At 45.4% G+C, this 24,758-nt stretch overlaps 1 protein-coding gene across 7 annotated transcripts in view; it reads left to right on the top strand.

Annotated features, from left to right (window-relative positions):
• The window catches only part of LOC8033606 (tyrosine-protein phosphatase non-receptor type 4), a 245,357-nt gene that overhangs the window by 76,605 nt on the left and 143,994 nt on the right, over positions 1–24,758 (top strand). For all 7 annotated transcript variants that reach the window (XM_042293879.1, XM_042293877.1, XM_042293878.1 and 4 more), the window contains exon 2: positions 5,834–5,916. The gene's annotated coding sequence lies outside the window, so the exon portion shown is untranslated. The remainder of the gene's footprint in view (positions 1–5,833; positions 5,917–24,758) is intronic.

Raw genomic sequence — 24,758 nt, forward strand, 5'->3', positions numbered from 1 at the left:
CCAAGGAGAGGGATGATGATGAGAACAAAGAAGAATATACGTTTTAATTTTATGCAGTAAAACTTTGTGAAAGGCGTTTTCTAGTTTTTCCTAAATATTTGTGTTAAAGAAAAGTAACTGAAAAGTAACGTCGTTACTTTTTTTTAAAGTAACTGTAACGAGTTACTCTTTTGTTGCGGTAACTGTAACGGTAACTTCGCTACTTTTTTTCTGGAAGTAACTGTAACGAATTATTTTTTAAAGGTAACTTACCCAACGGGGAGGTCATGTGACCAGAGAGGCGAGGAGGAGCTCGACCACCTGTGCGCACTGAGGGAGCTCGAGAGTATGGAAGGCTCTGGAAGGATCGCCAGGTTTATCAGTCCGACTAGCGCTAGCATCGCTTCATCCCAGGAACAACTATGCAGTGTACGCGTGGTACGCGTTTAACTATATAATGAAGAGCGCTGTGAACTGTCTGGCGTCTGGAAACTCAGTCGCTAAACGTTTGTGATGCTAAAATGTTTCACGTTCTAGCCTCACAACCGTGATCACAAATTTATGGCAAATCCTTACGCAATTTTCCATACACATTTTGTTTTTGTTTTGGGAGCCACTAAATTAGCCGCGTTTAGAGCAGGGGTCGGCAACCCTTTTCAGCGGCGGGCCGAGTCGCAACGGAGCCGACAAGGAAGGGGCCGGACGACAAGTCGACGAGGGGGGGGGGGGGGGGGGGGGGGGGAGGGGGAGGTTGTAGGTGTAGGTGTAGACGAGGGAAAAAGGAAGTGAATATGTTCTCTTCCCAAGGATGGGGTGTTGGTCAATCCCCATTTGAGGTCAAAACCAGTTTTGGCGGTAACGCGTTACTGGTAACGCTTTATTGTGTTCGGTAGCGTAGGAACGGACTCGTTACTTTTTCAAAACAGTAACGGGTAACGTTACTCAATACTTCTTACCAAAAGTTTAAAAAAATATTACACTTAAATTTTTTTTTGTGTTTTTAGGCGCGAAACTACGCGAATCTTTTAGTTTTTGCTCTTTTATATACGTTTTTTTTTTTCATTTTGTGGGTATTAAGGTGAGACCGTAAAATAGATAAATTCATTATGTTCAATTTCTGCATGAGAGTAATGTTTCTTGAAATATGCCGCTGATGCATACCTGTGCTTTCAAAACAATAAAACTTAAATTGTCCATTCATAGTTATAAGAAGTAACGCAAGAGTTACGTGCGTTACTTTTTATCGGTAACGGGAAGGGTAACGCGTTCCTTCTTATATTGAGATGAGGTAGGTCGGTATCGCGTCCCTTTTATTCGCAAGTAGCGAGTAACCTACTTCGTCGCTTTTTTTCGCTAACGCCGACAACATTTGTCAAAACTGCCGTGTGGTCCTTGAGTCTGTGTGAGGAAGCGGTACAGAGGGGGATGGGGGGGGGGGGGGGGGGTGCTTTTTGATGTCGTGCCGGGGGCCGCATCCGGGCCGTGGTTTGCCGACCCCTGGTTTAGGGTATCGCCACTCCGTTCCCCGGTTTTCTTGTGAGCGCCGCCATCTTGGTGCTTAGTGTTGCCCTGGTTCGTGCAGCCGTCTTTGGTGTAGACGTCGTGTTTCGGACCGCTCCCGCCGTAAGCGCGAGACACATGCGCGAAAAAGCCATGCGATCCGACGTGCGAACCGCCGGAACGACGTCCGAGGGCGAGGGTTTTCGTCGCACCGGAGCGTCGGACGGGAGCTCCGTCCGGCGCCCGCGTGCGTCCAACTTGCCAGATATCGCCGCACGCACGGTCCGATTTTCGGAAGGCCGCAGTGGCCGCAGCCAATGAGCACGGATGGCGAAGGTCATGTTGCCAAGTGACTTTCGGACCGATCGGGCGAGGAGGCGCCATGTGGTTCGGGGAAGCGGATGTGGCGGTGCGCTGTGCGTCACGCGCGGCGGGTCGTGGTTGTGAAGGAAACGGACGCCATCGAGTTTTCCCGCGCGCACAAAACGAGCTGCTGATTTCGAGCGCCAAAGCAAGCCTGCCTTCTGGGACCGATCAAGCCCGTCGAAACCCGAATATACTCCGTTTCACCTTAGGATGGACAGCAGCGGACGCTACGAGCCATTCCAATGTCATGTGTCATGTGAGTTTCGGGAGAGACGCAGCAATGCGGGCGGTACGTAGTCACGTGATTTGTACGCAGTGCTCGTTTCGCTGGGATGGCTCTAAGGTCCGCTGCGGTCCTTCGCGATTAAGTGATGTTGAGCACAAAAATAGCCTCACAGAAAATCTTCACACACGCACACTTTGATAGAATGTAATAAAAATATTACGTTTGTTTCAAAGTCAAAAAAACGAAGAAGGGCGAGGGAAGTATTTTAGTTTTCTAGGCTAGGTGGCGCGAGTTACCGCCCGTTATAAATATAGCCATTAGCATCCATCCATCCATTTGGTAGAGGTACACCCGAAACTGGGCGGAGCTGAACGGAGCGACGCAACGACGCGTCGGAAACCATGTGTCGCGAACCGTCCGGTGCGGCGATTCGGAGCAGCCATCTTCCCGACAGTTCGCACGCCGGATCGGACAGTTTTGACGCGCATGTGTCTCGCGCTGTACTCTTTCGCTCCGTTCGTACGTCCGCGTTCCCCCTTACGTAAGAGGGAAAGGGTTCTCCCGCACTCTTTCAACGACGCGCCGCCGTTGTCGTTGGCTGCATCCGAAACCGTCGATGCCCGGGAGAAGTGGGGAGAGCGGATCTGGCTCTCCGAAGACTACGAACACCCGCGCTAAATGCTACCGCATTTAGGCGAGAATCAACAATTTCAGAATCTTTATTTTTTTATTTTTTTTTTTTTGGAACAGCCGTGAATGGTGTTTTTGAACCCACCGCTGGACACAACTGAGACCGGGTCTTCACCGCCGAGAAAGATCCCGAGTCCAGCCTGAAACTGGAGCCCGGCTCCGCGGTCTTCCGATGGAGAATCGACCAGCGGCCTGCTTGACGTTGTGGAGCCCGCCGTCATCCCGTTCCAAGTCCGCTAATCGGAAATCAATCGCCAGAAATAACGCCGTCCCCTTTCTCCGAGTTCCTAATTTTTGTTTCCGTCATCTTTGACTGTTTTTTTTATTTTTTTTTTTTATTATGACTATCGTTGTGTGATGCTCGTTAAAATCTGCTAAAAGTTCCCAGGTTAGCAGTCGATACTGCACTGGCCAAGTTACCCCCCGCCCCCGCCTCCGCCCCCAAGGCGGAAGAGCGTCAGTGATGTCGATCCGTCCATCCTCTGCCGGCTCCGCAAGCGAAGCCGGCTGCCATCGCTGCTCGTTGTCAGCTTAGTTTCGGTTTCAGGCACTTGTACAAAAATTTGTAGAGGGCATTACGGGGCGAGAAACGTTACATTTCTCGCCCCGTAATGCCCTCTACAATTTTTTAAGCCAAATTTCACGTTGCGGTTAGACCGAATTGAGATCGGGCATAAGCTCTGCAAATACATTAGCCCCCCCCCCCCCCCTTTTTCCCTAAAAAAAAAAAAAAACTGCTTGCGATTTTTTTTTAGTTAATTAGCAATTTAATTAACCAATTTCGCCTCTTCTGAAGTTGCCGTCATGGCGACCAACTTGGCCCCAGTGCTAAAAAAAAACTAATATTCAATTTATTAACTTTTTTTTTTTGGTTTTGCAAAACAATTTTGTTGTGTGACGGGCATTTAAGAGCACCCAACATTTTTTTTTCGAGAATACTGACATGAAACAATGCCCTTTTTCGTGACACTTTCTTAGAAAAAAGACCTTTAACCTTTGACAGGGGTAATTATGTTGGGCTGGAACTTTCGCATGCTGACATCACTGCGAGGGCAACCCACCTTCCGGTGCAGTTTTAGCGTTCCGCGAATTATTCGTCTACGCGGCGCGTTTTATTGGCCTACTCCGTACTTCGCCACTTCATTCTTCGGTACCGATAACCACCCTCAAAGGACGCAGACCCCGTGTGTACAGTGAGTCACATATACATACACCAACTTTTTTTCTTTCTCTCCTGAATTTTGTTGCTGTTGTTACTCAGGTTTGTGGAGGCAACTTGAACCGTTTTTTTGTTTTTATTCCTTCGAGACGTGACTGGTGGAGATAACTTGCTACGCCCACCCGGGGAGAAGGCGGTTGCGAGAGCAACCCGTCGGCTTTCGGCGAAAGACGTCGCGCGCTCCATCCTTGAAATCCCCGTAGCACCGGAAACTACGGAGCTGACGCAGTCCTTGCAGCGTCCGTCGGCGCTCGCTCGAAGTTACGAGGAGGCAAAGTATGCGGCAAGGCGAGCTGGTTAGAAAACATCGGCCCGTTTTTTTTATTTCTCCCTGGTTTAGATTTGCAGGTTAGTTTTTAGTTTTCTTCTCCGAATGAACGTAAAACATTATGACGTGTTTTTTCTTTTGTTTTTAATGTGGGAGGCACGTGCTTGCATAGTAACTTACTTGTGCGGTGTCTCGAAAGGAAGCTAAATTACCCCGTTAGCATTTGCTTTCGCCACTGCGCACTTATTGAGTTATTTTCGTGGGAGGCTAATAGCAGTCCCTTTACAAAGACCCCATAAGTCCGCTTTCGCGGTCCCCTGATTTTGAGGTATTTTGAGCATCGCTTCCAGTGCGGAGCGCGTGTGATTGCAACCGAGTTCACGCTGAACGCTAACGCAACAGCACGCAAACAAAAAAGAAAAAAAGGCGTGAGTGTTTTCACAGTGTGAGGTCGGTCCTTCTGCCTTTGAGATATCCCATGGCGACACTGGTTCACGCTGTAGATGAGAAACTTTGCCGGAGGTGTGTGACTATTAGCCTCTTTAACGTGCGTGACGCAGTAGTGATTATGCCGGTACGATGCTCACCCAGATCAAAGCGATAGGGGCGGGGATCGAACCCAGGACCTTTAGCTTCTAGCGCGAGCTTTCAGTCAGGCTTCTCCTCGTAATGGACGATATAAAATGTTATATCTTTCCATATATGCGTAGGTTTCATGCCCAAGTTGCCGCAGACTCGAAGAATTGTCGCAATAGCTGCCAGATGGCGCCCACTTGAAGGGTTACTCCTGCTCTCTCTTTTCAGTTGTATATGTGTACTGAGGCGGAGTTTGAGGCATCCAGCCTCCTTCCCCGGAAGTTGTCGAACCTTGCGTGCGAGACGTCGCGCGAAACACACTGAGTCGTAGGAACACGAATCGGCAGGCGATACTGCGTGGACACGCCCACGACTGATTACTGCTTTTAGGAACTTTCGGGATTGTGTTTGCGCTCCGGTATCGTTACGGGAGTTATTGGAACGACCTACTACACGTTTCTACATTCCAGTATAGTATAGCGATGTATAGTAGTCGTTTTTTGCGCGCTACTGGGCTGTTGAACGCGATCTGAGCACGCGCAATACCTCTATTCTGCGGAATAACGGACACCGGACATGTGGTCACAGTCTATAGTGACTGAACATTTTTTCTCTCGGGTGATAAGCGGTGAAAAGGTGACTGTTTCTATAGTCGCCCTCTGTACTCTGCCACCTATTCTTCGGGACTGTGGAACAGATTCTGAGCAAACGCACTGGCTCTCCTCTGCCGAATATCAGAAGCCGCGCATGGACCCAAAGCCCTGCGGTTGGTGTACACGTCGTGCAAGTTCGTCCACTCTTCGCGCATCTCGCTCCTATATGTTTATCCTTCAGATGCATCCTCCCGCCTTTGTTCCGGCCGATTTTAAGGAATGAGGCGTGCGCCAAAGACGCTTTTTTGGAACTTTTTGTCTCCGTATAGCACCAGCAGCGGGTTTTACCAGCGTGGGCCGACCTGTCTCGAATACTCGTGTATAATCGACACGTTGCTCTTTCCCGGTCCTTGCAGGTGCGGTAGGCTGCAGCTGCTGGCGGAGGAGGCACCCGCCTGCCCGTGGATGACTGCCCCCGCCCGGCACCCGGCTTCCTTGGGTGCGTGCCACCTACGCTGGGCCGCCTTGGATTACCACATTGCTGCGTGCCACTACACCGTTGTCCTATATGCCGTGTTTCAACCGAGCGAGGATAAACCTCGGCGAATACTTCGAGCTAACGGAGCCAATCCATCGTTCGGATCGTGTCACGTGGGTTCGCGCTCCCCGCGTTGCTCCGCCCAACCGGGAGGGCACCTGACATACACCCAGCTATCGATTGCCTCTGGTCGCTCGTAGGGTCCGCTGCGTTTTATCGTACTATGAAACGAAGGAAAAAAAAAAAATAATCCATGAAAGTGTTTATTCAACATACAACAAGACATATGAGATGGTATGAGAAATTATAACTTATAATTTATAACTTGCGACCTACTATATGGTTTTTGTAAGTTCCGGTATGTTTATTGGACACATTATATATATGTAAGAAACTGTTATAACTTGGTGACTCCCGCAGCACTTTTTTTTTACCCGTTACGCTTACGTGAAACATGATTCGGCGCAGGAGCGGCTCGAGTCACCGTAAACATTTTTTTTTTTTTTTTTCAACGTGGATTTTACTTTTTTAATTTAGGTGAGGCACCACTGGCAGAACACGAATCGCATACTTGGAAGGTATATACCGTCTGAAAACTCATATAGCTGGTTCAGTGAATGCAATACTATCGCATTCGTTGAAGCTTGATTTGTTGATTCAAACTTCAACAAATCACACGCACCCATTCTTCCTATTCCTGTTTACCCAGTCATAGTCGTTCCCTCACGATGCAATACGAGTACAAGTAACTGCAGTTTATGCATTGTTGACGTTAATTGGACAGCCGTGATCACACGGTTTTTAGAAGCGCTATAGAACGAGCACAAGCGTCGAATTCCGGTACACTGATTCATTTCTGTCTCACCGCCGTGACGCCACACGAGAAAAGCGATTTCGTTCTGTCTGTGAAATTAGGAACACAGAAATCAAGCTATAATCCCGGTAATAAAACAAAGCGAAATGGATCTCTGCAGCCAATACCCAACCGTTTGCGAGGTGACTAGGCGAAAGCATATATTACCTCCGTGCCTTTACCCTCTGCACACTGCCAGAGAGAGTCATACAAACTCCTTGGAGCTATTGTCAACACGATTGCGTTTGCAAGCCTCTAGTTTGACTCGGCTGGGATTCGTCCCTTTCATAGCTCTCTATGAAACGAGAAAGGCAGATACTTTTCTACTTTGGGTGGGTTTGCCCGGGGCCTCCAGTTATTTACGGCCAAAATCACACTGGAGGCGCTTCAGCAATGTTCACTCTGGTCGACACACGTGCACACTAAAAATGCCAGTCGTTTGCCTTCCCAAAAGATACTTGAAGAGCCAATCATAGAGACCGACGGATAACGAGGCCGAAATTATGCTTATACCTCAAAAAAATTATAACACAAATTTGGCCTCGTCATTCCCAAACTGGTTGCCGGACGAAATTCTCTATGCGTATTGTAAGCCAGGGTTGGTAATAGTAACATAAGATACGTACGGCAGAATTCCCTGCCATATATAAAATGATTTGGCTAACGCTAATGTAACGCGAAATAGGTGCAAGGAGTTTTGCAAAAGGGAGCGTAAACCGAAAAAAAGGAAAAAAAAAAAAAAGAGAAGAAAAGAAGAAGTAATAATAATAAAAAAAATCTCTGGCGACGTGTCCAAAAAAAATTCTGTTCATGTGATTTTTATTGTCACGTGACCGAACAAAAAAAATAGACGAAATAAAAAAAAGAACACGAGAAAAAATCATCCCCTGCCCGGTTTCAAAGCTAGGCCCTCTTGATCGTGAAACTAGCGCGCTATTCGTTGCGCCTAGTTGCGCCGACATAACTTTTTGTTTTCTTTCTTTATTGCAAGTTGCGCCAACATAACTCTGCCTGTAATGCTCGCGCATTTTCACATCATAGGAGAAAGCTTAGGTGCCTTCGTAGTTTTTCATGTATGTGTTATTTTTATTTGTGGCAAGAGTTCACGTTCCAGAATGTTTTTATGGTGAATTCCGCTCGTAGATCTGGAGCGCTTTCCAAAATCCGCGAGGGAGGCAAAATTCCGCTCCGTGGGACCCGCTCCGAATCGACGAGGGGAAGATAAACTTGCATTTTTGGAGCGACCTCCCCCACACCCCTTCCCACCCCTTCTCTCTTTCCGACGACCAGTGACGACTGTCACTGCTTAGCTGCAGAAGTAACACGCGACACAGACCGGGCGAAACTATACGTACCACGGCGCCCATGTCACAAATAACGAAGACGTCCGCGTTCGGCACCGTCACATACCTTTCGGCCGCCTCGAAGCGGCGGGGCACGGACAGCGATTGCCAGCGGTGGAGTTCAGATTTGTAGTACGACTTTAATAAACACAGAGGTAACAAACCATCACTTGCGCGGTCGTTGCCTAACCACTTCTTGCTTTATTTCACGGGAAAACGCCGACGGAGTGCAGTGCAAAAAGGTAAACAATCACTGGCTGCAGAATGCATAGGCCTAACCTTGCGTCTGCCTCCGGCTTTTCTGTCGTTCCTTTTCTCGTTCTTCCTCTCGCGATCACAGAGTCAGCGCTTAGGATTGGCCACGTTCCACATTCCCGGCTTTTTATCCCTGATTTACGCGAAGTAAAAGCGTTGGAGCCGTCGCAATCCAGAGTAAACAACCGACGCACCCGAACAGATCCAACTCCACGACCCGACCGGCCCGCCGATCTCTCGTACCTCGCCGCGCATGCGCATCGTCGATTTAGACGGAAATCACGTGGGTCGCTCTGTCAACTTCCGGAGAGATCTGTGAAACCCCGCAGAGCAAGTTCGGCGGAGTTTGGGGCGCTCCGTGGAGCGGGCGCTGCCAGAGATCTACGAGCGGAAGATGACCAACTTGAGCCAGATCTGCGAGCGGAATATGCGCGCTCCAAATGGAGCGCTTTTGGAGCGCTCGAGATCTGCGAGCTGAATTCACCATTAGAGTTTTGGAGCAAAACGAGTTTTCTTCATTCGAGTCACCTTCTAGAGCCAGTAGACCGCACTGGGTCGTCCAGCTAATCAAGCAGCTATTTTCAAATTCTCTGACGTGCCCGTCCTCGCATCCGAGGTCGCCGTTTGACAAGCTTATCTTCCACCTGGTAGCCGGAACCCCAACGGCAGCTATGTTCCGTCCCCACTCCCTCTCGAGAGGATGGCCTCGCCCCGAGGCTAATCCCCTTCTCTAGACACCCTTTTCACCCAACGCTGGCCCTTTCCCTCCCCGTCTCCAGCTTCGGGAGAGAAGGTTCTTCCCTGCAGAACGTCCCGTTTGTACAGCGGCCTTTAAAGCTTTTTTCTTTTTGTTTTTCTTTTGAGAACACATTATATGCGTGGATAGAAATTTGAAGCGCCAGAGCGCGTGAATATTGAATGTAAAGGGTTTGGTAACCCAATGCCGAGCCCGTCTTGCGCAGAGCACTGGGATTCGGTGAGGGCCACGGTACGAAGGATGTTCAGCAGAGGTTAGGTCGGAGTAAGAGAGCGTTAAAGAAGGTGTTTGAAATCGAGGGAAGAGTAGGCAGCAAAAAAGTCAAATTGTACGTTTAGTGTTTATACAGTGTAAGGTTGGTCTGCCAGGATGAGGCGACACTGGTTTACACTGTAGATGAGCAATTTTGCCAGTGCAGTACGACTAACCTGGGGTCTTTAACGTGCTCACGCAGTAGTGATACACGACCGCACGCCGGTACGATGCTCATCCAGATCAACCACGATTAAAGTGACGTAGAGAATACCCGGTGTAATGTTAGGGGTAATATTTGGTTAGGTGGCGCGAGGCACCGCCCGACCCAAAGGGAACAACCACCCTAGATTCGTCTATCCATTCATCCGGATGAGATTCAATGGGTACAAAGAGTTTTCGACTGTTTCTATACCAATGTCGACATAAAATGAAGAAAACATACCAGAAAACTGATTGGGCGCAGTCCACGAATTGGAAGAAGAGGGCTAAGGAAAACGAGAGGGACACGGGGGAAGCTGGGGAGGCAAACTCAATCAGTCTCGGGGAACTTACAGGTCACGCAAGGCACGATCACCAATGGATGCGCTGAAGCGGCAAAACGCGCTGTACGCTCCAAAACGTCTGGTGGTAAAAGAACCCTTAGGGGTTCTTCGGCTTGTCCCTAAAAAGTTATTTTAAGCATCCCCTAAAAGAGTTCTTCGTGAAAAACCTATAAGGGGTCATTTTAGGGTCATTTTGTGATGCGAAAGAGTTCATCGCTTAGTTGCTTTGTGCGCCAGGGGCTTGAGGCGAAACCGTTCTTCACGAGCTGAATGAGTTCTTGAGGCATCGAAGTCTCTTTCAAAAACGGATATTTTTTCTTAGTAATTTGGCATTTTGGTTTTGCAGGTGCCGAGTTAGGCCGGACTGATTTAGTAGATGCGCTGTGGTTTAAGGACAGCGAGGCAAAAAAGCAGGCACACGGGAGGTGGAGATGACAAAACGAGATGATCTGACTGGAGGGAAGGGGTTGCGGATTTTCTTCCTGGCGATGGCCAGAAACTGCAGTCATCTGGTTGCGGCAGGTACTTCCGTCCCACGAATATGAAGTTTTAAATGTACAATCTTTTTTTTTTTTTTAATAAATATTAGCTGCTGAAATAAAAAAATAAATAAAAATCAACATTAACATCAACAGCGAAATTGGATTTATAAACCGCAATCTTCCGCGGAATACCATTTTCATTTCTCACTGTACTCCGTTCCAGAGCACCTTGTAGTGACAGCCTGGAGTGCATGCCGACGGTACAATGTGACGTACCTCGCTCCTACGCTCCGATTTGCTCGTTAGAGTCATAATAGCCTTGGCCATTCGCCAAGTTATGTTGGAACAGAGTATGGTTTTAAAACGTTCCGATGAAAAAAAAAAGAATCTCGTGAAGGTGAGTTTGAGCAGTGCTTATTGTTGGTTGCTCTAGTTCTAATGAGAGAACCTCTACCCCCCCCCCCCCCCCCCCCCCCATGCACACACACACATGGATTACAGTTTGGTGTCGAAACGCAGCTTAATTAATTTCCGACTGAAGAGCTTTGCACTTGTTCAAAAACAATCTGGAAGTCAATTCGCAACCAAATGATCAGCGCGGAGGCTCGACTCCGCTGCCGCAGCTATGACTTGAGCTAGTACTGGGGTAGGGGGGGGAGGAAGCTCAACTTTTGCTTTGCAATTATGCAGCGGAATCACTACAACTTTTCCTGAAGGGGATGTTTTCTCTATCCTCCGAGATACGATAAACAACGTAAAAAGCACGAGATACAAATTCTCTTAATCTTAAAATCGTTGCACCCCCCCCCCCCCCCCTTTTTTTTTTTTAAGGAGCGATCTTTAGACTTGCTTAGAGGCCATTAAGCGTTTATTTCGGGGTGTGGAGAGGAATATCTTATTCGTTAATTTTTCCGCTGAGTTTAGCGAGTAAATAGACGTCACGTCACCTGAGGTTTTTTTGCTGGATCACGGTATTACGTGGTGTCACGTGATATCCTGACGTCACGCGACGTCAATTTCCCCGCTAAATCTAGGAGGCAAATGCACGGACGGAGTGGAGGACATACGAATGTATTTCGATCCATCTCGCATTTCTGCGCTTGTTCGGTACCGATCTGGGCTGTGAGCATAAAGTGTTAACCACAAAACCAGACTGGACCATTCACGTTTTTCTAAGACAGTTTTTGATTTATGACAGTATTGCATTATGGAATCGATTTTTTCGAAACACAGGTTCCTTCTACACATATCTCTTAGTCGAAGAAATCCAGGAATTGCAGTGGTCTGCGTGTACGACACACCAAACATCCAGTCACCGGATATATCACGCTACACGTTTCTATAGACGCTTGATAGCTTGCGTGGTCTGCGTCGAGACACGGGAGATGGTGTTCACCGAAACACGTCTCCGATACACATTTCTCTAGTGGGGCTGCACACTGCGGCCCTCGGAAAGAATTCAAAAAAAGACTATACTATTCCATCTGCGTGATTAGTTGGGTAAAGTGATCATGAAATTAACTTGGCCCCGGGTGAAATTGGTATTTTGCTTATGATCGCAGTTGGTTGAACTACAGGTTTTCCCGCTCATTTTATTCCAAACGACGAGCGGTTTAATCAGAGTGCCGTTCAATTTAATTCAAGGGCCATTCTTTTAGTTGTCGTGTTTCACTTACCAATTAGATTTTGTTTTGGACTACCGAAATTTTGATCATAATTTCAATTACTTGCAGTTACTAGTCGCCTGATTGACGTAGCTTAATTGATGTCTTGATTACTCTTTTGGTAACTTCGAGTTTTTAATAGCGTTCTACTTTAAGCTGAATTGATGTTTTGTTTACTCTTATTAGTTCGACTTATTATTGATACAATTCAGATAATAAAAGTGCTATTGCATTTTGTGATTACTAGGCGCTATTATTGACACTTCTGACTATATAAAGCTTAATGGATGTATGGTTGGCAGTTCTATATATACTTAAATTAACTTAGTGGTTATGCGAATTACAAGATAAAAGTTCCACAAACATTCTTAATTACTTCGAGGGATCATTAACAAAATATAACTTGGTAGAAAGAAGCTCATTTGACCTTCTGATTACTTTTTGGTTATACAGGTGTCATTGACACAAATAACTTTTAGAAGCACGATTGTCATTACTCAGCGGATTACTTTGAAATATAATTGACAAATGCGACTATATAAAAGTTCAGTTAAGATTTGGATTTCTCCGTGTTAAAAGTCACCCAAATGACTTTAAATTAACTTAGTGGTTACTTTTTTTATCTTTCCCCGATATTAGTCACACAACTGAGTTTATATCAGCATTATTGACACCTTGATTACTTTGAATAACTAGTGGCCTATTTGATTTTCATATTGGTCTAATTGACATAATCTTCACTCTCATTATTACTTTGAACTTTTATACAACAGAGTGATTTATTCTCGGCTCAGTTACCAGTTTGATCACTCTTTTAATTACTTCGACTTACTATGAACCCAGTGAAGTTTGATTCGGACTAATTGACATCACAATTACGGACTAATTGACATTACTTCGAGCAAATTATAGGCTAACCGATTTATTATGACCACGAGTCACATTATAATTGCTCTTTTGATTACTTGGAGGTGCTATTGACCCAATAGACTTCAATTAGCCCTAGTTGATGACTTGATTGCTTCGTGCTAATATTCAATCTATTGATTTGTTATACGCTTAATTGATGTGACGAGTAGTAGTTTGAATACTTCGAGTTAATATTTACTCAATAGACTTTATGTCAGATAATTGACATTGTTGTGTCTATATGATTACTTCAAGTTATACAAATAGTTGGTCTATTATTAGTTCAATTCACAATATTATTACTCTTCGGCTAAATCGAGTTACTTTTGATTCATACATTTTAATACGGCATAATTGACATTATGATGACTCTTGATTACTCTGATGTAATATTCAATCAAATTATTTATAATGAGCTCAATTTACATTATAATTACTATTTTTATTACTCTGAGGTACTATTGACCCAATAAACTTTATTTCGACCTAATTGACATTTTGTGGACTGTTTTGCTTACTTCAAGTTACTATGCCACCAGTTCATCTATTACAAGCTAGTCCACATAATTATTACTCTTGATTATTTCGAGTTACTTTTGATCCAGTTTACTTTAATTCGGCCGAATTAACATTGTGATGACCGTTTTGATTACTTTGAGGTAATGTTCAACTAATTGGTTTATTATAAGCCCAGTTGTCATTATGATTACTATTTTGATTACTTTGAGTTACTATTGACCCAGTTGGCTTTAATTCGGCCTAATTGACATTGTGATGACCGTTTTGAATACTTTGAGCTAATATTCTGCCAATTTAATTATTATGAACCCAATAGGCATGATTACTCTTTTTATTACTTCGAGTTACTTTTTACCAAATATACTTTAATTCGACCTACATGACATTTTGATGACTCTGTTCATTACTTTGAGCTAATATTCAACCAATTGACTTATAGGCCTAGTTGACATTATGATTACCCTTTCGATTACTTTGAGTTACTTTTGACCTAATATACTTTAATTTGGCCCAATTGACATTTTGGTGGCTCTCCTGATTATTTAGTTATATAACCAATTGATCTATTATGAACTCGGTTCACATTATTATTTCACTTTTAATTACTTCCAAGTTATTTTTGACCCACTAAATTCAGCCTAATTCACTTTTCAATGACTCTTGATTACTTTGGGCCAATAGTAGATCATAATAATCATTTGGTTGAATATTAGTTGAAAGTAATCAAAAAGTGATTACACTGTCAATTAAGCTGAGAGCAAGTCGAAGTAATAAAGAAGTAATAAGAATGTGATTTGAGCTCATAATAAATCAGTTGGTAATATAATAACTTGAAGTAATCAAGATAATCGATAAAATTATGCCGAATTAAAGTTACTGGGTCATCAGCAACTCAGAGTAATAAAAAGTAATTATAATGTCAACTAGCATCACAATAAATCAGTTGGTTAAATATTAGAACAAAGTAATCAGAGGAGTCAACATAATGTAACGTGTCTTTACTCTTTAGATTACACGAAGTAATCTAAAGAGTAATATTACTACGAATTCCGCTCTTAATGTATTATTTGGTTGTATAACTCGAAGTAATCAAAATAGTCATCAAGATGTATACTGCGCCAAATTAAAGTTCATTGGGTCAATAATAACTCGAAGTAATCAAAAGAGTAATGATAACGTCAAGTAAGCTTATAATAAATCAATTGGTTGAATAGTAGCTGGAGGTAATCGAAAGAGAGGTCAAAATGTAATGTAGCCGAATTGAAGTCCGTTGTGTAAAAGCATCTCGAAGTAATCGAGAGTAATATTAAAGTGATTCCAGCTCATAATAGATCAATTGGTGATACAGTAACTCGAAGTAATCAACAGAGGCATTATGTCAATTAGCTGACACAGTCTATTGAGTAAATAGTAACTCGAAGTAATCAAACTACTAATCACAACATCAATTAAGCTTATTACAAATCAATTAGTTGAATATTAGCTTAAAGTAATCGAGTCATCAAGATGTCAATTTGGGCGAAATAAAATCTATTGGGCTCATAATAAAAGAGTTAGTTGAATATTATCTCAAAGTAAGCGAAACGGTCATCACCATGCCATTTAGGGGTAATAAAAGTCAACTGGATCATTAGTTACTTAAAGGAATCATAAGAGTAATCAAATATAGTCAACTAGGCTTAATATAAATTATTTAGTTAAATATTGGCTCAAAGTAATCGAAAGAGTCGAGCGCGAGCTTCCCCTAGCTTCGACAAGCTAGGGGAAGCTCGCATGAGCCTCCGGAGTGTGTGGACATGCACACAGCTCGACAATGTTAGCGCCAACACGACTTGGTAACGACTTCAATGCCGAGAGAAAAACCCGAGTCACCCTGCGATGGCTCGTTGGCCACCCGCGCGTGCTGTCTCCAGGCCGGCCATCGGAGGGAGACGCCCCGCCGTCCTCATCCTGCCAGTGATTATGGGGTGCAGTTCCTCCGTCCGCTGTTTGTGAATGGGTGTCGGCAAAGGCCACTACTCCGCTCGTTTGTAGGCAAATGAGCTTTGACGGAAGGGCAGTGTAGAAAGCGTGCTCCGTATATACATCCTGCCACGCGACGGGAAACTCGCTCGCGGGGATGTCGGTCCGAATCACCGCTATATGCCCTTTGTCGTAGCCGCGTAGTGATGTCGCGTAACTGCGCCGAATACTTTGCAGTGCTGCGAAAAATGCGTAGAAGCTCTCCGTCCGTCCCAAGTTTGATCGGTGGACTTCGTTCCTTCGCCTTCTCGGTGCACGAAACCTTATATAGTGTAGAACGCATCTCGTGCTGGATGACGCACCAGGAAAGATGTCGGAAATGCGATAAACCGAGGATTACAACATTTGAAGTCGGGCGAGTCGTTACACGATGCGAGAAAAAATAAAACGGCGCACAAGGTGTCCGTAATGTTAAGTAGAAGAGAGCGTGTATGGCTTCTGCTTGTCCGTATTTCAGCATTCGCCGATACGAGCACCAAACAATTTGTCCCAAAGCGTGAAAGTGATAAGCTACACCCTTGCGTTCCTTAATGAGAAGCTAAAAAAAAAAAAAAAAAACTGTGAAAGATTTAATTTAGGCATCTTAAAAGTGATGTGGCTTAAATTTCCTTCCGATCGTATTAGTAGGAGCTTCGTAATCTCCAATTAAAACTTGGACGTAGCCGTAGCCGTAGCCGTAGCCCCGTCCGTTGCGTCGTCCCGAGCGCGGGGGAAGATGCTGGAGCAGTGAGGGGAAAACTAGCTAAAATGACGTCATTGGGGGTGCCGACGATGACGTCGTGACGCTTTGGACAGATAGCGGGTGGCAGAGAGGCTCATCGCATGCCTTGCGGCATTCGCTGCGTGTATTTTTTGTCAAAGTAAACGCGGTTTACGTTTACTGCTAAATTCACTAGAAAAAAAAAAAAAAAAAAAAGCTGCGTTCTTTACTTGGATTTCTTGAAAACATGCTTCACCAACATCATGAGATGGAGCATCTCGTGCAATTCTTACGTTCCCACATGCGAATTTCGATACGCAAACACGAAATAAAAGTTAAAAAAAAAAAGTACGGCGGCTCATTTGGCATTTGGCGGAGCTTTGCTGTTTGTGTCCGTCGATCATGAAGAAATAGCGCTGACAGAAGCTCCTCCCATTTCGTGACGTCAGAAAAATGCTGCGATCCTACTGGTTGGCTCAGTGGCGCTGTTTCGTTTTTGAGAATTCAGAGCCCCTCACGCAGTTCTCACGTTGCAACGGACCGTGCCATGAAAATGGCGACGAAATCGGCATCCTAATGCGACTTCGCAGCTGGACTTTGGGAGGGCGACGCACCTTCCTATCTTGCACGTGCGTATCGTACACGCCGGTCGAATTTTTCGGGGAGGTCTATGGAAAGCGTCGAAACGACGAACACGAAGTCGAGGTATTTATTCAATTATAATGTATTATCCTTTTCTTTTTAGGATCGCGTCACGCGCTTTCGCCTTTCAGCATCGCGCGTCTTCGCGAAAACGTTTTTTTTTTTTTTTTTTTTTTTTTAACATTGTAGGTTTTTTCTTTTCTCGTTCGTCATTTAAATGCTATTCCCAGCGCTCGTTTCTATTAATGTTTTGTTCCGAATCTTGATTTTGTTAACCCTTTCGTCGAATTTGGCGTATCTATCTTTTTTTCTCTTTTCGTTTATCTGATTTACGAAAAAGTTGCAGCACATATAAATGCGCACCCCGAAAAAGTGGTGTAGCCGACTTCTCCCCCGGAGTGCTCTACGCTCGCGTGGTTGTGATGCATTATGCAGATTGTGGTTCCAGAAAAGAAGAATCAAGCAGGAAATGAAAAGATGGACAGACAGCGATAGCCGACTCCTCCGTTTTACGCGCACGTACACATATCTTCATGTAGACACACCCGGACGTACAATGCACAAAGCGGAAATTTTAAAAGGGAGAAGCTCTATCTGTCTTGGTGTTGTTCCTTTTTTTCCCCTTTTTATTTTTAGCGGTCGTTAGTCATTTGTGGAAAGCAGCGGCGCTAGAATTGTTCGTGGTGAACCCCCCCCCCCCCCTCCCCGGACACACACAAACACACACACGCACACTTTGGCGTGCAGTGGTTGTTCCACGCATTCTCGTTCGCCGTGCGCCATTTCTTTTTTTTTTTTTTTTGGGGGGGGGGGGGGGGGGGGGGGGGGAGGGGGGAGGCGTTGTGGCGTTGCGACGCGCTTTATTATTCGGCGGTTGGTTGGGCGCGAGCCGAGATATCTGACGCGCATTGCTGGGGTTGTAATGCGGGTTCCTATTTGGCCCGCGAACAGCCGGTTGTCGCGTCGTTAAAACTGGTTGGACCATCTTCTTTGGCGGGTTATCGGTTCGCTGGTGTACGAGGGAAAGTCAGTAAGTCAGTCACAAACTGATATAAAATATCTGATATAAGTATAGGGACGAGTTTCGAAATAGCTCGGTAGGGACGCAACACAATCCAGCTTCATGCGTTCACTGCGCAGTAACTAGGTGACAGTAGCACGCATGCGCAGCTCAGTTTAAAAATGGCGACTGTGCTCGCGGAGTGTACACTAGAAAAGCAACGTGCTCTTGTGCGTTTCTTTGCTTTCTTTTTTGGAGGGGGGAGGGGGGAAGGCAAAAGGGCATCTTGCAAAAGGGATTGACGAGTAAGTGTTTACGGTGAGAAATGATTATCGCGTACAGCGCTGCAGAACTGGGCTGCGAAATTCTCCCAATCGCGGTCGAATGTTGTTGATGAGGAACGAACTGATCGTCCTGCTGAGATTGTGACAGAAGCTCCACAGTGCGGCGGCTGGAAGAAATGATTCGAGTCGACCGGAGAGTAACCATAGCAACTGAAGTGGGCTGTTTTCATGGTTTGGCCTACACCCTAATGAACTTTAGAAGAGTACACTCCCGATGGGTGCCCAGACAGCTGACCGAGGAACGCAAAAAGAATCGAATGTGCTTGTCTATGCAACATCTATTTCGGTACGCCGAAGGAGAAGAGATGCTTAACGAGGCTGTTACTGGTGAGGAATCCCGGGTTCATCACGACCAACCCGATACCAAGTGTGCTTCCATGTGATGGAAGCATCCTTCTTCGCCTTCCACCGAGAAATTCGAGGTCACAACAGTCGCACCCTCAGCTGGCAGGGTTATGCTCACAGAGCTCTGGGATTCTCGCGGAGTGTTGCTAGGTCATTTTCCGAAGCGATGTGCAACTGTGAATGCTGAATCGTACTGCGGAGTTGTGCTGGAGCTTCAGGCAGCTATTCGCAGAAAACGTTCAGGGTCCCTTATCTGGACACTTGGTGAGAAATCTGGCGGTCGTGATTGGCCAACGCCGCACTTTACCTTGCCGCCGGCCAATCATAGCCGCCAGATTTATCGCCGACTTTTTCGCCAGCGCCCGACGCCTCTTGACTGCAGGAATCTTGCTCCATCTCGGCAACGCCAGGCCTCATGCAGCTCAATTATCCCAGGAGACAATTGATAAATTTGGGTGGCAACTTCTGAAAGGGGCACTCCGGCGATTTTTCGAGGTACCCCAACTAAGTATTTTTTTTTTCTTCAGAATCTCCGGCGTTTACCCTTTCCAGTATGTCATTCAGTATCGCGAAATTCATAACAGTTGTTGTGAAATTGGCAGACGAAAATGTTGCAAAAACCAACATTCAAATATACCCGCACTTTTCACCGTCACTGGAAGGCAGGCTTGCCAGTCGAGCAAGCAGTCTAAAAAATAGACTATGCCAAGCATTTGTTCCGTGCTGGTGCGCGGGTACTGGAGCGAGCTTCCAAAGCATTCATTTGACTCCATGAAACGGATTGTAACCAGTTAAGAATGAAATCTACAGTCCAAAGAGTGAACCCATCCCTTCCACTGGCGTCAGTTTTTCGTTGTTGCCAGTGGAGATTTTCGGTTTAAAAAAGACCGCGAGGACCAAAATTAAAAATCCAATAACCTCGCAAAAAAAAAAAAAAATATATATATATATATATTGACCTAATATTTAGGATACTATTTAGCAATGTTCGTTGGTGTTTTTAGGCAATTTTCAGGCAAATCGGGGACAGTAAAGAATCCGCCTCACAACCCTGACTTTGCTCCAGGCGACTATCACCTGTTTGGTCCGTTAAAAACTCACCTCGGCGGCAAGCGTTTCGCTACAGATGAAACCGTCGAACGTGAGGAGCGCACGTAGCTGAGAGTGCAGCCCAAAACATATTACGCAGCAGTTGTTAGGGCATTGGTAAAGAGATGGGAAAAATGTTTCAATGTTGGGAAAAAATATGTCTAGAAATAAAAAAAAAAAAAAAAAAAAAAAGGTTTTCAATTTGATATTTCGCACCGTTTTTGAATGCGTTAGCATTAGTGCCCTGGTGCATGAGCTGCCTTGGACTGGTTTGGAGCGCACATATGTAAAGATCGCAACGTCGCCACGGGATGGCCCGGCTGTAGAATCTGGCTAGGAAACACCTTCTACAAGCGCCGACAAATGGCGGCAAGTTGCCTATTTCGAGAGGCTTGGCGATAAGACGCATAGCAACGGAGGCCGCACTGGATTGGCTGGCTATACGGAGTGACGCCGTGACGTAACACCTAGCTACCAAAGATCGCCGGTGGCGTCCTCCTTCGCCAATTTCGGCGCCGCGCGGTGGGGGACGGCGCCGGCGGCCCAAGTACGCCCTAACCTCGCTGTCCCCCATCCGGACCTCGGTTGCTAGATGTTACGTCACGCCGTCCCGTGCGGCCTCCGAAGTGCTTCGATATACGCACCCCGCCGCCTTCTGTCGGCGCTTTCAGAAGTACTGAGAGGCTGCATTCAACATGCTCTGTTTTATATAACCGCTGCGCGAAATGCTAACCCATTTCTTCGAGAATCAGCGTGGCGGCAGCAGCTATTGCGGCCTTTTTTTTTTTTGGTAGACAGTATACGCGTTGTTGGATATTGTGATTCTACAGATGTTTCTGTCTTCGTTAGCTGAACGGGTGTCGACGAAAAATTCAGTGTCTGACTTGACGTTACCTTCCTCGTTTTGACCTCAAAAAAAAAAAAAAAAAAGAATAATAATGAAGATGTAGTTATTGTGCGATTATGTCGGGCACAATGCAACGCCACAAGCCTGCCTTCCGCCGTGCTTTGGCTGCACGTGCAAGCTGGAGACTCTCGAGACGCCGATGCGTTGTCTAAAGACTGATTGATTGATAGAACGTCTTTATTTTGCCTTTACGACTCACTCTTGCCGTAAGGCATCAGTGATGTTATGGAAGGCAGAAAAGTCGCACAGGAGCCGGCTTGCCACCAGGTTGCGAAGAAACACTTCCGTCACACAAATTGTACTTTTTTTTTTTTAAAGAAATATACTATTACTTGGTATAACAGGGATCAGGCAACTGGCGAAATTAAGAACTTTGGCTAGGTGGCGCGAGCGGCCGCCCGATTATAAGGGTTCAGCCGTATCCATTCATCCATCCATCCCAACTAGCGGTAGAGGTCATGTCTCCCTTAGTTGGTTTTGGGATATTTCGGGATGTATCCCGGCCCCTAACGTTGACTCGAAGTAAGGGTGTGGTGCTCAGCTTGGGGGCTGGGGGAGTAACGGCAGCTTCGGGGAGCTCTTCCGGCGTCTCCCTGACGACCAGGTCGGGACCGGCGAAGTCGTTGACACGCCGCTGCGGTTCCAGCGCGTGCTGCCGTGTCCCGAGGTCGAGTATCGACCGCGGGCTTGCCCGACGGCGCCCCTGGGCCTCGGTCCGCCCGCGCGTGTGATGATGTAACCGCTCGGGGAGTACTCTCGGCCGGCTGCGGCAGTCCCAGATGACGTTAGGTGCTGTCGCCTGGAAGGGATGCTTGCTGCTCGTCACCCTTCCCTATCTTTCTCTTCCTCTCCGCAGATATATATATATACTCTTTTTTTCTTTTTTTTTTTTTTTTTTTTTTTTTGAATAGTAGTAAGCATGTACCTCTGCTTTTTTTTTTATGTAGTTGAGGGAACGAGTTCGTCAGGAATGGAGACGGAGTCTTGAGACCCTGAGGAGGATGGGAATTCGTGATGAACTCGATTATTTGCAGGCGCTTTTTTTTTTTTTTTTTTTTTTGTGAACGTTTTTTGTTTAAAGTTTTTGTCGTGTATTTGGGCAACTATGTGTGTGTCATTGAGGTGACTGGTTGGGGGTTGCGTCGTTGAAGAAGAAAAAAAAAAAGCTTTTGTTTTGTTTTGTTGATTTTTTTGTTTTATACGTACACGACATATTTTTAAGGGGAAAACTAAGCTTCAGAACGCATGCTTCATAAAAAGGAATGAATAAAATTATGGACCCTGTAAGAAGTGTCTTCTTTCCGCATCACACGTGTAATGATGATGATTATTATTACTATTTATTTGGCGGCATTTTATGGGGCAAAAGAAATGCAGGATTTTGAAGTGGCGTGACTCCCGTAGCTTCTCAACCGCAGGGTATTGCGATTCGCACGGAGGAAAATTGTTTCGTTTAGCTTAGAACAGTCCTCGTACGCAAGTTTAAAAGCTACATTGACTCAAATGACACAGAAGCAAAACAAGTGCACGAAGGTTACAAAACGTACACTGTCGAAAGCCTGCGGTCGGCCTTTCGCGGCCTTTTATCCACTCGTCTGGCTATTCATACACTGGAGCAGATGTCGACAACGTGGTGCCACTCACGACGCCTCCGGCCTCTCCCAGTTAGCATTTGCGCGAGGCAGCCGGTGGGCGATATGGCCCGTAGCTATCGCCGGTTTGTGGCCTGTCGCCCATACTTCAGAGGCAGACGGGCTTTGACCTTATTTTCTATTCAAATCAGGTGCCAGTCGGCAGGAATGAGACGCCTTATTGCGTAATATTTGTTGCGCGAAATTTCGTTGCATGGAACTTTGCTGCGCAATGCATTTGTTGCGCAATGCTTTGTTGCGCGAAACATGCACTCTCGCACATGTCCCCACCCAAAATTTAAATATAATCTGAAAAAAAAAAATAATAATAATTTGGGGGATTGGCGTTTTTTAGCGAAACGCAGAGCGGGCACTGATAGGGTGGGGTTCACCACTTTGCACCGCGGTGCTCGGAGAAGCGGCTGACGAGAAGGAGAATCTCGGCTTGCTGTGGGCCCGGAAGTCTGGGTGGGCTCTTGACGTGTCTTTTGCTTAGTTTTCAAACGTTTCAAGAGTAGCGGTTAGGCGCTGATTGTGACCCTGGGCCCGTGCTCGGTGTTTTACGAATTGTTTCTCTGTCTATTTGTGTTGTTTTGGACTCTTATCTATTTCTTTTTCAAATTTGCCTGCGCTAGTTGGCCTCTTCCCTCGTGATGCATTCCCGTGGCTTACTTCACAGAGGTGAGCAGTGCGTAGGTAGAAGAGAAGCATAATAAGCAGTGGCCTGTCTGCAGAAGTAATTTTTGCTTTTCTGGTCGCCTTGTTGCATGCACGAGGTCGTTGTAATTTGCGAATGTATTTTGTTTCATGGCAGTAATTAATCCAGCACGTGCAGTCGAGATCTAGATAACAAATGTTTTTAATAATGGCAAGGTTCTTTTTACGTGTGTTAGTGTACGGGTGGAGATTCATTTAGCTAAGCGTGACCGTACAAGTCTGGAAGAGGAGACTGAATGTACAGAGATAACGAAGATTACATTTTTAGCACTTTTATTACCGCACAATTGATATTATTGCTTCTAGGATTAGTACACGCAATGTGTATAATACTAAAAAGATTGCAGAACTGGTGCCATAAGTAATTGATTTGATTGTTTGTAATGTGTGTACCATACCATTGCCAACACACACGATGAACAACAGACTGACAGAATGATCATTGTTTTTAGGTAGCTGTGTGCTGTCACACATTTACACATGAATCCTCCACTTTCGCTGTCAGTCACCATTGTTTTCGCATGGCCATCCACACGTCGGTCACAAAGTGACAACTCAAAGCTGCGTTTTTGTGAGTGCAGTGTCAATGCCATGGCTCTCTGACAGCGTTGCCCCGCATCATACCGTTACCTATAGATACGTTAAACTGTTCTAGCTCTTCTTGATAGCCCTGCACACAGAGGGTTAATCAGTAGGATCTGACGTTTCTGCCATAGAGGGCGTTATTGTTCCGTCGCCCTGGCAGTTTCATTGCTTGCGCCGATGGAAGACACGATAAACCCATCAGTCTTTAGCCAGGTGCTTACATTGACAAGCATCGCAGGATTATCCGAGTGAGCTTCCAAAATTCCACAACAGCAAGTTTTAGGCGACTGGAATGGTGCATTAATGTGGAGACTCCCCCATTGTCTGCTTGCATTTCTGACGGGGGAGTAATTAACTGGTATTTATTTCACTGAGAATATTAAATTGACATTTATCGGTGTCTACATTGGACACAGGCTGGACTCCTGTCCACGAAGGTGGTGAAATTAGCGAATTAAAAAAAAAAAAGGTTCTCTAAAAAGAAAATGAGCGAAGTAAAACAATTTTTCTCATTTGTTCGGTCGCTTGAGTGTTTTTAATTACATAGAATTGGAAAGGTGACCGCGACAGGTTCCTCGATTAATATCAACTTTGTGGGATTTGTGCGCAAAATTGTTTTAGTAAAATAGAAGTAAAAAAACATTAGAGTAGTTGATGAGCTTTTCAAAATTTCCTTGCTTCTAATAGTCTGCCATAGTAGTGTTTGATATACATCTGTCAGTGTTTTCTTTTTTTAGTACATGGGGTGTTTAATTTTATTAAAATCATCTGGTGGGGTAGTTAAGTATACATCACCAAAAAATAGCGCAAGGACGACGTTCTTCCTTCCGTCGTCCTTGCGCGATTTTTTAGTGGTTTAATTTTAATTTTAACAGGTGTATTAAAAAAAAATAGTGAAAGGTATTCCTACTTGGTATGTGTAGGTGATCTATACGGTCAAAAGGGCGTAATAGAGTGGGCTAATCGTCCTAATAAGTAGGGTATTTATCTCAAATGTGTTATTTGACTTTTTGGTTTGTGAAATCAAACTTATAGGGTAGTTCCAACCATAAACCCGCTGGGCGTCATAAAAGAAAAACGCCGAATTAGTCAATTTTAGAAAGACTTCAAGCGTGCGAGATGCGCGGTGTGGTGCGCTAAAGCTACCACTTTTCCAAGAAGTGCGAAGCCGGCGGTGCAGAAACGCGTATGATAATCTTATCATCCGAGTTTTTGCGCCGGCTCTAATTTGTCCAACTCACT

The sequence above is a fragment of the Ixodes scapularis genome, unplaced genomic scaffold, assembly GCF_016920785.2.
Source record: "Ixodes scapularis isolate PalLabHiFi unplaced genomic scaffold, ASM1692078v2 PGA_scaffold5__190_contigs__length_132052651, whole genome shotgun sequence".
Taxonomy (NCBI): Eukaryota; Metazoa; Arthropoda; class Arachnida; order Ixodida; family Ixodidae; genus Ixodes; species Ixodes scapularis.